The 13,256-nt window shown below is 47.1% G+C and overlaps 1 protein-coding gene across 4 annotated transcripts in view; it reads right to left on the bottom strand.

The window, feature by feature from the left end:
• PPP1R9A (protein phosphatase 1 regulatory subunit 9A) overlaps window positions 1-13,256 on the bottom strand; it is a 333,162-nt gene that overhangs the window by 4,347 nt on the left and 315,559 nt on the right. The gene's annotated exons all lie outside the window — the stretch shown is intronic.

A 13,256-nucleotide genomic window follows, 5' to 3' on the forward strand; every position in this document is an offset into this window, starting at 1 on the left:
CCTAATAAATAAATAATCAATATGTAGATAGATCAATAAATCAATAAATTAAATAAAGAAATTATAGCATGTTTATCTCCGGGGAATTTATTCCCTACAACATACTCCTAATAAATAATGTATTAAATAACTATAATAAATACATTTATTATTATTAATATATATTATTACTTATAATATATAACTAAATCCATTATTCAATTTTACAAATAATAAATTATAGATGGATTATACAAATTATATATTCATTATATAAATAAATTATACAAATATGTATAAAAAATTGTATTGAATTGTACAAAGATTCTACAATTTAATGAATATCATGGCATTGTTCATGCCGGTACCCCGGATAGGGTGGACACAGTCCTAGGAGGCCAAATCTCAACAGTGTTACACAGTTGCCAAAACTGATCGGTAGACCAATCTTGACGACCATGGCGTCGGTTACCCCCGCCTGCACACCATATGCCCGGACCATCCGGCAACGGTCTACCGCCCCTGAGAAGGGCTGGGCGTTCCAAAACGCTGCCACGTTTCTGTGGCCCTTGACTCCCCGACAGGGGAAGTAAATAATATGTCCCAGGCAGTACCCTACCCGGACTGCCGACCCACTGCCCTCCCAGACTCCGACCGACCCCCGAGCCTCGGGGAGATGCACATGCAGAGGCAGCGATCCGTTAGACAGACTAAGCCAGACCCATTCGTGGACTCTTCCAGAGTTGTCCGCGGAGTCTGCGGCGGCTAACACCTTGAGTCTGACGTTGTAGATGATGAGAATGATGATGAGTGTTAGGGCAGTGGGCACATGGCGCTCTATGACGACGCCAACCCTCTTCCCAGGGTGACACTCTATGGATTCTCGTAGAGAGCCATTATAGATCCGGGGGCGATATGCCATCCACACTCCGATGACTGAGCACCTCCGCCCGAGGTGATCCAATATATCACATAATGGACCCGGAGATCGGTCGAAAAACTCACCGAATCATTTTTAGGGCGTAACCCCCTTCCTTTACCATTTATGGCTGTGCACACTGCCGAGGTGAACCCCATACCCTGGGGGTATCCCACCATACACGGGAAATCCCCCAAGCTGGGAATAGAGAGGTCCTTCGGATCATACAGACCAGGGCCTTGGATCTTTGGGACCTATCACCATCATCCCACACCTTAGTAAGCAGGCCACGCCGCTGAACAGCCGACTGACCTGTCCCAAATCGGGGCTGGGCAAAACGGGCGGTCGCCTCCTGGGATGCGTGGACACTACGGGTCCGACTGGACACCGCCGCTCGAATCTTAACGTGGCTTGTTCCCCAGCTGTCTCACCTAGCCGAATCAGACCCCGGTCCGACCACCGAGGGCAGGCTAGTCGGGATCACGCTGATTACGATATTCCAAGACGGCAGGGCTCTATTCCATCCCGGATGAGCCCAAACGTCATCAAAGTCTAACACGGTACAGTGCCGGTCTATCAGGATTAGAGGACCGGAGATGGACCTAGTCCCTCTTTCCTCGGTCTTCAGACCTGAACACCGCCCTAATAGACAACGAATTGCAGGGCCTCTGGTTCACCCAAACGATAGTGGAGACGGACCCGCTCTCCCCGGGTTTCCCCAACAACGTCTTCCTGGTCAGGAAAGGAGGGCGGTTATCGCCCGGTAGTAACTTGAGAAATCTCTCGTAATTACTGTATACAGTGACGACATTCTGCGACACAAAGGGTGAGGTTGATTATCTACTTGAACGACCTACTCTTAATGGCTCATACCCCTCGCCTGGCGAACGAACACGCCTCCGGGACAGTTCCCCATAGATCACGGGGAATCTATCCTCTCCCCATCTCAGGAGGTAGAGTTTTAGGGTTCTTGGTGGACACCAACCTAGTGATCCTTCGGCTACCCATGACCACTTGGCCGCCATCTGCACGAGGTCAGTATCGTGCTGGGCTAACGACGGGTATCCTTACGCGGTCTGGCTCGCCTGGTCGGCCTGTTTCCGGCGTTAATCCAGGCCATTTGTCCAGCTTTTTTTTACTATCGAGACCTTCAGAGTCTCAGTCCCTACGTCTTTGCCAGGGGCTTCACTGTGCAGACGTCGTCACTCTGGACACGGAAGCCATAATTGAACTACGGTGGTGGCTATGTCAGGTCGACAGACGGCACGGCAGGTCCACCTGCAACTCCACGACGGATTCATCTTGGAATAGGTTGCCAACCACCTCGGTTGGGGTACTCGATGCGGTCCCTCGTCCACAGGAGGGGCGTGGCCCACAGCGGAGTCTCTGCTGCACGTTTACACGTGGAAATCCTGACGACCGTCTTGCCATCAGGACTATAATGCCACATACGTCCACCTAGGGTGTGTTCTTGAGTATGGACACCGTATCCGCGGTCCAGTACGACCTTCGCTTGGGGGGTCCTTGACCCAAAATCCTAACGGATCTAGCAAGATCTCTGACATTTCTGCCTGGAACGCGACATCGTTCCAGCTGCGAAATGTACCCCAGGCACTTCCGCTATGGTGGTAGATTGGAATTCTCGTTACCCGCCCAATTCCATCGACTGACGACTGCACCGGTCAGTGTTCCTGGCCCTTGCTCCCTTATGGGATCCTTTCTTTCCCCAGTCTGTACGGGGATCTGCACCCTCTATTCACGACGCACGTCCTACTTCTCTTCGCATGGTTGGGTTTTCGGGGTGTCGGTCACGGACAGCGACCTTTTCTTTTATAACGGGGGTTCCACTTGCCTTGATCTAGGCCTTGGGACTAGATATACATTTCTATCATCCGGAGGACTCTGGGTTAGTTGGTGATCAACGACAAGTTAACCTCATGAAGGCGTTCGTCTGAGATGACCAACTACCTGGTGGACTCGTTTGAGTCCGGGAGGTCCTATAGCTCCCCTGCGCCTTCCGCGCTGCGAACTCGGACTACCGCTCCCTTGTAGACTTACTACCGGTGGGATAACACCCATGGTGTACCGACTTAGTAAGCGTTAAGTTTCAACGCCCATCACACCCAGGGTATCAACGCTCTTGGGAGGCGATCAGTGGTCCTGACCACGTGCCAGGACTGGGGGGACAATCTCACTCTGTCGGAGGTTATTGTCGTTTGAGCTTCTGCCCCCTCGTGTCTGATTCCGTCAGACGCATATCGGGTGTCACGACGTTGGCCATTCCAGGCGTCGGATCCCGCCTCGGAGAGTCGGGGTTTTTCCGTCGTGTGTAGGACAGCGGCGGGACTTCATTGGTTTTTTCTACCCGTTCTTCCCCGCACATCGTACTCCGTTATCTACGGATTTCTTAGTCCTTCACGGTCCCACTGCGATCTTCGCATCTCTTCCTACTCCTCATTCCTACGCTAAACCTCAGTTTCCGGTTTCCTCAGCTACGCTAGCCAGAGGGGTACGATCAATCATGGAAATGGCAGGGTCTTACGTAACCCCGTGGGCGCCCACCCCTCCAGTGGAGCGGTGGCTCCTAGGTCATCACCCGGGCGGCTCCCTATAGGATTTACGGCTAGCGGCAGACTGGTAACCACGATTGCTTTCCGCCAATTCTGCTTGGATCGGAGGAACACATATCTATATCAATTTTGTAGTTGTTTCATTTGTTATCATCTATATATGCATTGTTATAGCTTTGAACTTGCATAAGATATGAGCCTCCTGTCTGAGGTATAATTCGAGATTTTCCTAGCTTGTGACGGAAAATATTGATTATATGAAGACAGGAGGCAAGTATCTTCCCTCCCGACCCAACTCTGTCACGAGGTTGTCTCTCTCTCGTTCTAGATTGTTGAACCACACACCCTGCAAGTCGGAGGCTGGTACGCCCCGGGAGTTCGTTTTCACTAACCCCGTCGGGATTGCTGTTCCGTTTCGATCCATGGGTTTAGTTCACTGCAGATGGAGGCTCCTACTACGTTCCAGATCCGGAGTCGGGATGCCGTTGACTGAATCCGTTGGTCCATGTTCCTGAAGACGACTGACCGGTCGGCTCCGAATGGTTTTGGTTTTCCTATAGTCCCCGTTGGGATGAAGTTGGTCCGGATGAAGTTGGTCCGTGTTGGCCTTGTCCTTTCGTTTCCTCCAGATTCAGATGTTGTGTTCCGGTCGGAAGGTTCCCGGCAGCCGCGGAGATGTCTAATTGGACTTTCGGTTCCTGTTTACACTAATTCGCATGAAGAAAGAGGAATAGGTTACCTCAGACAGTCCCTTATATAGATTACGGTCTGGGAGGGGCTACGCTGGCCCAGGGACTGCTGGAAAGGGTAGTTCTTTGAATTTTTTCTTTTAAGTTACAATAAATGTTTACTGTATTTCTGCTATGGGCATTATTAAAGAAAGATAATGCATAAGATACTCGCCTCCTGTCTTCATATAATCAATATTTTCCGTCACAAGCTAGGAAAATCTCGAATTGTACTCCAATATCTATACGATAGGGGCACACCACCAGACAGTAACTATGTGACTATGGCCTGGGTTTGGGACAAGTCTAAGCCACAGGAGATCACATGCCTTGGCACACTTTTCATGGCCTGGGAGGGAAGGCCTGAAAAAGCTTAATCACCGCCTGAAGTTTCCCGACTCTCCACCGTGCTTGTTCAGTGAGAATATTGCATCGGTACTTCCTTCAGTTACTCACTGAGGTCACTGCTGGTAATAAGGTGGTTGGTCCCTTAGTGGCAACAGCTTCCGTTCTACCTCTGACCACTCCGGCTGGCAGAACCGTCACTTCTGGTTGGACTGCAAGCCGCAATCCAAACCCTGCGCTGCTCTTTTGCTTCTGGATAGGCCCTCAGGCAGCCTAGCAGCCAGATGCCCATGGGATAGGCCCAATCTCTGGCCTAGCAGCCCAGGGCAACACGAGACACGTCCACCAAGACAGCCGTCCAGGTGACACAGAACACTGATCAACTGACTCCACCCAAATATACAGGCTCTCCCAGCAGGCCAAGGAATCCAAGAAAACCCCTGCCCGTTGGCTGAGATACCCCATGTCATGTTACATGATATTATTTTATTATGTACTGTCTCTTTAATGTCTATCTAGTTTGTCTCTTGTGGCCTTCCGTAGTTTCCATGCTGCTCAGTCTCCTCCCCCTCTTTTCTGTATCAGTCATTTTAATGCTGTAATTCATGTGACCTGTATGTTTCTTCTACCTGCATGGAAGAATCGTTCTTTTACCTGTTGTAACTTGCATTCTACGGATCATACGACGAATAAACATCGCCAGATCTTCTTTCATGTGAGTTGTGACTGAGTAAGCTATCTGGAAAGGTGATTTGGGATGGATAATCTCTTCAGGGCAATGAGCTCCATGTGCTACTGAAAACCACATTCATAGCCTTTGCAGCCGATTCAGAATAGTAAAAGAACGTATCCAGCAGCCTGCACAGAGATAACTGCATCACAGGACAGATCATAGTGAAGTGTAACTGTGTGTATTGCATGAGAATTCTGCATACAACCCCAGCACAGCTTGTTACAGCTCCTCACAGTATACAGACACTCTTCACTGCTACAGTCAAGCCTGTGTACTGCAGGCCATCATGAGTGGAAAGGGCTCAGTGTGTGATGAAACACCACAGCATGCACCACACAGAGAAAGCCAGGATGAGGACCCAGAGTCCACTGCATTGACCAAACGCTCTGTGAAACCCACTTGGAAGGTTAAAGAGAACTATGAATCCATGAGAACTGAACTAGCAACCAGTTTGAAGCAGATTTGGGATAAAATCCTCACCCACATTGATGTGATTTCATGTCCCAGCCATGAGGTACTGCAACTAGAGGGCGCCATAAAGCATCTCTCTGCTTCATATGAACTCTACCAGACTACAAGCAATAAATATAAAACTATTCTGCAAAGCATCAACACTGAGGAGTCCTTAGAGCAACTTAACAATGCCCAGCTTCTTAATGAGGAAAGAGAAAGCTTTATCCAGCGAACTAAAGCAAAGGCAGAAGCAAAATTAATGCTGCCACGGGACACTGTATCTCACAAATCTGTATCCACCAGACGTTCTAAAGGTTCCTCTAGATCCCGAAGTTCAAGGCACTCAACGCTTAGTGAACAGCTAATAAATGCCCGCGCCGAAGCAGAGGCTATCAAGGTACGGGCCGCATATGCAAAAAAGAGAGCAGAAATGGAAACCGAGGCAGCGCATCAAAAGGCAGTAATGGAAGCCGAGGCAGCGCATCAAAAGGCAGCAATAGAAGCTCAAACGGCACGTCAAAGGGCAGCAATTGAAGCTTTAAAGGAACAGAGCAACTACGAGGCAGCTGCAGCAAAACTAAAGGTTTTGGAACAAGCTATCGGTGCAGATGAAAACGCTAGCGAAAGGGTCAGCGTCAAGGCAGATGTAGAAGATCCTTTTGAACGCACTAAGAACTATGTTCTAAACCACAGCAGTGAACACTCAATTACCTCCACGTTTCACGGCAACGCAAGGACTTCACCACATCATCAGGTAAAAGCTGTTCCAGCCACTTCCTACATGCAAACCCACCCCAGTGCAGCTCCCTACTGTCATGCTGATCCCGCATATGTCACAAAACGGCACACTAATCCGCAAGCAAGTCGCCAGCCTCCTGCTAACAGTACTGTTCCAGACCTTCACCCAACAATTCAGCTGAATGCCCTTGCTGCACCATATCTTCCCACGTCTCTTTGCAACGATACCATAAACAATGCAATCCACAACAATCAACCAGCAACCTCCTATGTAAAGTCAGAGGCAACCGATACAACAGAGGTAGTAAAGTACTTACTTCGACATGAGCTCGCCAAGTCAGGCCTAGTAAACTTCGACGACCATCCTGAAAATTATAGAAGCTGGAAAGCCGCTTTCAAAACTACATTAGGCGGTATCGGTATTACTGCCGATCGTGAGCTGGATCTGCTGATCGGGTTGCTTGGCCCACAGTCTACAGAACGTGTCAAGAGCCTCAGGTCAGTTTACATCGACAATCCAACTGCAGGTCTCACCGCAGCATGGGAGCGTCTAGAACAGACTTACGGTAGTCCTGAAGCCATAGAGAATGCATTGCTCAAACGATAGAAAAATTTCCCAAGGATATCTGGTAAGGACAATAAAGAGTTCCAGAGACTCAGTGACCTTCTTCTCGAAGTCCAGCTTGCCAAAACTGACCCTAAGCTACCTGGCCTCAGTTACCTGGACACTGCTCGAGGAGTTAACCCTATCGTTTGCAAGCTTCCGCATGGCCTACAAGAAAAGTGGATCCAAGTTGGGTCATCATACAAACGGGAAAACAAGGTTTCCTTTCCCCCGTTCTCCTACTTCTGCAATTTCGTCAGGAACATTGCTGACACCAAGAACGATCCTAGTTTTGCATTCAGCGAGTTCAATACTCCCTCACCTAAAGGTGACAACCTACATACTAGCTACAGGAACCGCAGAGGTCCCGTGTCTGTTAGGAAGACAGACATTATTCCCACTCCCGCCCCAAACAAGAGCGGCAAGATCGAAAACCCAAACCGATTATGTCCCATCCACAAGAAGCCTCATCCCCTCAAAAAATGTATCGGTTTCAGAAAGAAGCCCCTACAAGAACGGAAGGAACTCCTAAAGACTTTTGGGGTATGTTATAGATGCTGTGCTTCCACCGATCACTTTGCCAAGGAATGTAAAACTCCTATCAAGTGCATAGAGTGTGGTTCCGAGGACCATGTGCAAGCACTCCATCCCCTTGAGTCCAATCCTTCACAACATGCAGACCTTCCTCCTGGACAGAACCACAGCGGGAAGAGTACAGATCACGTACCTAATTCCACCATGGTATTTTCTTCGTGCACCGAAGTCTGTGGGGAAGACCACTGTGACAAATCTTGCGCTAAAATATGCCTAGTGAATATTCATCACAAGGATCAGCCAGAAAAGACTTTAAGGGTGTATGCTATCTTAGACGATCAAAGCAATCGATCGCTTGCACGATCCGAACTGTTCGATCTATTTTGCACAAAAGGAGAGGTTCACCCTTACACCTTAGGCACTTGTAGTGGAACTACAGAGGTTTTTGGAAGAAGGGCTCATGGATTTATTGTGTCCTCCCTAGAAAATAACCTACAATTACCCTTACCTACACTTGTAGAGTGTAACCAGATACCAGCCAACAAAGAAGAAATACCTACACCAGAAGTTGCCTTCTACCACCCTCATCTAAGGTCAATAGCCAGTGAAATCCCACCACTTGACAAAGATGCTAAAATCCTTCTTCTGCTGGGAAGAGATATTCTAAGGATCCACAAGGTACACAGGCAGGTCAGCGGACCTCCAGAGGCCCCATTCACCCAGTACCTGGACTTAGGCTGGGTCATCATAGGCAACGTCTGTATAGGCAAAATGAAAAGGCCTACTAACATTTCTTCATTCAAGACAAATGTATTGCCAAATGGTCGTAATACTCACTTTGAGCCATGCCCACATCACTACTGGGTAAAGGAGAAGGTAACTAGCTGCAAGTTGCAACATTGCAACACAAACCTTTCCCGCACCTACGATGACAGCTTTGGTTCTACAGTTTTCAATGTAAGCAGTGAAGACGACAAGTTGGCTCCTTCGGCAGAAGACAAAGAATTCCTTAAAGTAATGGACAATGAGTTCTTTCAGGAAGATTCCAATAGCTGGGTAGCACCCCTACCCTTTCGCCTCCCGAGAGAGAAGCTACCAAACAATCTACATCAAGCAGTCAAAAGATTCTCCTCCTTAAAGCGTACCTTAAGCAGGAAGCCAGAGATGGAAAGACATTTTGTGGACTTCATACAGAATATCTTTGACAGGGGTCATGCCGAACCCGCACCCCCATTGAAAGAAGGAGAAGAATGCTGGTACCTCCCTTCCTTCGGTGTGTATCACCCACGAAAGCCAGACCAAATCAGAGTTGTCTTTGACTCCAGTGCCCAACATGAAGGCTTCTCACTTAACGACATGCTCCTCACAGGGCCCAACTTGAACAACAACCTCATTGGAGTCCTAATTCGCTTTCGTCAAGAACCTGTAGCGGTGATGGCCGACATTCAACAAATGTTCCACTGCTTCATCGTCAAGGAAGATAACAGGAATTACCTCAGGTTTCTATGGCACAAGGACAACGACATCAACAAAGAGGTAATTGATTACCGAATGAGGGCACATGTCTTTGGGAACAGCCCTTCCCCAGCTGTAGCAATCTATGGACTAAAAAAGACAGCTCAGCTTGGAGAAGCTGAGTATGGATCCGATGCTCGTCAATTTGTTGAAAGGAACTTTTACGTAGATGACGGGCTCAAATCCTTTCCTACTGCTAAAGAAGCAATTAATCTTCTTACCAGAACAAAGGAGATGCTAGCTGTAGCAAACTTGAGACTTCACAAAATTATATCTAACAGCCAAGAGCTATAGAATGCATTTCACCCTGAGGACTATGCTGCCAGTGTGAAAGACCTTGACCTTGGGTCAGACACACCCCCTATGCAGAGAAGTCTAGGTCTGCTGTGGAACATCAAAGTAGACACATTCACCTTCCAGGTGTCAACCTGTGACAAACCCTTCACCAAGAGAGGAGTCTTGTCCGTAGTGAACAGCATCTACGACCCACTGGGATTTATAGCCCCAGTCACCATCCAAGGTAAGATGTTATTAAGACAGCTTACTACTGATAACATAGATTGGGACACTCCGTTACCTATTGAGAACCAACAAAGATGGGAGAAATGGAGAGGTTCTCTGAAGACATTAGAACAGCTCCAAATTCCACGTTGCTATGCCCCAGTCTCCATCTCAGCCGCTGTCCAGAGGGAAATCCATATTTTCTCTGATGCATCAGTTGAAGCTATAGCTGCAGTGGCCTATTTGAAGACCTCAGGAGTTAATGGAGACATACACTGCAACTTTGTTCTAGGCAAGACAAAGCTAACACCAAAACCCGCACATACCATACCCAGACTTGAACTTTGTGCAGCTGTGCTAGCAGTGGAAATAGCTGAAGTCATAAAGAGTGAAATGGACATTAACATTGATTCCTTCACATTTTACACAGACAGCAAGATAGTGCTTGGTTACATTTACAACCAAACTAAACAATTTTACGTGTACGTCAGCAATAGAGTACAACGTATCAGAAGGTTCTCCTTGCCAAAGCAATGGCATCATATTCCCACTGACCTTAATCCTGCCGATTGTGGGACAAGAGCTATATCTCCAGTAGCTCTCCTCGACTGCTTGTGGCTGTCGCCTCCAAGATTTCTTTCTGAAAACTCCTACTCAATTTCCACGGACACTACCTATGAACTGGTACATCCTGACGATGATAAAGAAATCAGGTCTATGTACACCACACTGTGTACCTCTGCGAGTTCAGAACAAAAACTAAAGTCGCATCGTTTTGAACGTTTCTCAACCTGGTCATCAGCTGTTAGGGCTGTTGCTTATTTGATACACATTGCCCATTGTTTTAAAAGGAGCTCAACTTCAGAATGTCATGGCTGGCATATCTGTACCAACCTCCCTACTGCAACGGAAATTGAGCAGGCGGAAAGGGTTATCATTCGCTGTGTACAACAAGAAGTGTACATGGAAGAGTTGCACAGATTCAAAGGTGGAATACCTCTATCAAAGGGTAGTTCACTATTTAATCTGAACCCTGTAGTCGATGACAATCAGTTGCTACGAGTTGGAGGTCGAATAGAGAAATCTGACCTGTGCAGCAAGGAACAAAACCCTGTCATCATACCAGGTCAGCACCACATTGCCACTCTTCTAATACGGCACCATCACGAACTAATACAACACCAAGGCCGACAATTTACAGAAGGCGCTATCAGGTCAGCTGGCTTGTGGATTGTTGGAATGAAGAGATGTGTTTCTTCCCTGCTTTTTAAATGTGTCAAGTGTCGCAAGTTAAGAGGTAGACACCAACTACAACAAATGGCAAGCCTGCCATTTGATCGCCTAAGTACAGATCCACCCTTCACCTACGTTGGAGTTGATGTATTTGGTCCGTGGACTGTGATAACTCGTAGGACTCGCGGTGGAGCAGCCAATAGCAAGAGGTGGGCTGTGTTGTTTACCTGTCTCAGCATACGAGCTGTACATATCGAGGTGATCGAGTCAATGGATTCGTCTTGTTTCATCAACGCTTTACGAAGATTCTTCTCCATCCGAGGACCTGTCAAACAGCTAAGATCCGACTGTGGTACCAACTTCGTTGGAGCCTGTAAAGAACTTCAACTAGACAATTTCTTAGCAAACAATGGATGTACTTGGCTGTTTAATTCACCACATTCTTCGCATATGGGAGGATCCTGGGAGCGAATGATTGGAATCGCTCGAAGAATTCTCGATTCCATGTTGCAGGACCACAAGTCTTCACTATTGACTCATGAGACTTTGAGTACCTTGCTCTCAGAAGTATCCGCCATCATTAATGCAAGGCCTCTAGTACCAGTATCTTCCGATCCTGATGCTCCAATGATCCTTACCCCAGCCACACTCCTTACTCAGAAGGTTGGAACTACCGTGATATCTTCTGCCGAGATTGACCCGAAGGATATCTATAGGCGTCAATGGAAACGGGTGCAACACCTAGCCAATGTGTTTTGGCACCGCTGGAGAAAAGAGTACCTGCATACCCTTCAAAGCCGTTCCAAATGGCAAACACCCAAGCCTAACCTCAAAGTAGGAGACCTTGTTCTTCTGAAAGATAGAGAAGTCTGTCGCAATGAGTGGCCTATGGGTCTTGTAACAAGCGTAATGCCCAGCGATGACAGAAAGGTTCGAAAGGTTGAAATTAAGATAACTAAAGGAGGTTCTGCTCTGACTTTCTCACGACCAATCACGGAATTGGTGCTTCTTCTCCCAAGTGAGTGACTTAGGCAGGAGTACCGGCTATACCTGCTATGGCGGGGAGAATATCACTATCACTATTGACTGTGCTACTGTTGAAGTCCCACGATTATAAACGATAGACTACAGGACTCAAGCCATCTGTTTTTTGGACGTCATGTTTCATTGTTCATTTACTGCATATCTTCTTGTGTTTGCGGGTATCTCGTATCTATGGTTTACACACCAGTTTTACCTTTAACGTTTCTTCCCCTACAGGTTCAAGTTGGACTTATCTTTATATATGTAATAGACTTTGAAATCTAAAGATTTCAGGCGGGGAGTGTCATGTTACATGATATTATTTTATTATGTACTGTCTCTTTAATGTCTATCTAGTTTGTCTCTTGTGGCCTTCCGTAGTTTCCATGCTGCTCAGTCTCCTCCCCCTCTTTTCTGTATCAGTCATTTTAATGCTGTAATTCATGTGACCTGTATGTTTCTTCTACCTGCATGGAAGAATCGTTCTTTTACCTGTTGTAACTTGCATTCTACGGATCATACGACGAATAAACATCGCCAGATCTTCTTTCATGTGAGTTGTGACTGAGTAAGCTATCTGGAAAGGTGATTTGGGATGGATAATCTCTTCAGGGCAATGAGCTCCATGTGCTACTGAAAACCACATTCATAGCCTTTGCAGCCGATTCAGAATACCCCATATACCCATAACCTGAGCTTGGGTTGCCCTTCTCATATCTAGTACTATCTAGGCCACCTAGTGCTAGAAGAGAAAAGTGCAACAAGGCCAAACTTAGGGAGGAATCAATAGATCTCTAACAATTAACCAGAATAACTACTCCTGGCAAGTAAATTTGTGAGGAGCCGTCCTGCCTAAACTCCTGGGTGTTACATCTGTAAAGTTTGGAGACCCCTGAGTTATAAGATGTAACAGTATTAATAGTCTTTACGGTGTTTTTATAATGAGTACTGAGATGTCACAGCTATATTATAAGGTCATGGTAAACTTTGTGATTTCATATATGCTATATTGTGATTCCACAAACAAAATTAAGAATTCACTGCATGGGTTCATAATTAGCAGGGCTTTTTTTCAGCAGAAACGTGGGGGAACGCAGTTCCGGCACCCCCAGCTCTGAATGTATGTAATGGCAAGGGGTGCTGGGGTGTACTGGAGGGTCTATTGTTGCTGGAGGGGATCTATTTTTACAGGGGGGGTCTATTGTTGCTGGGGAGGTCAGTTGTTGCTGGTAGGGGATCTATTGTTGCTGAGGAAGGGGGGCTCTTATGCTACTGGGAGACAATCGTTGCTGGGAGACATCAACTGTTGAGGGAGGGGTCTATTGTTGTTAGCTGTTCAGAGTCTATTGTTACAGGGGATCTATTTTACTTCCTATCATAT

This window comes from Rana temporaria, chromosome 5 (assembly GCF_905171775.1).
Source record: "Rana temporaria chromosome 5, aRanTem1.1, whole genome shotgun sequence".
Lineage (NCBI taxonomy): Eukaryota > Metazoa > Chordata > Amphibia > Anura > Ranidae > Rana > Rana temporaria.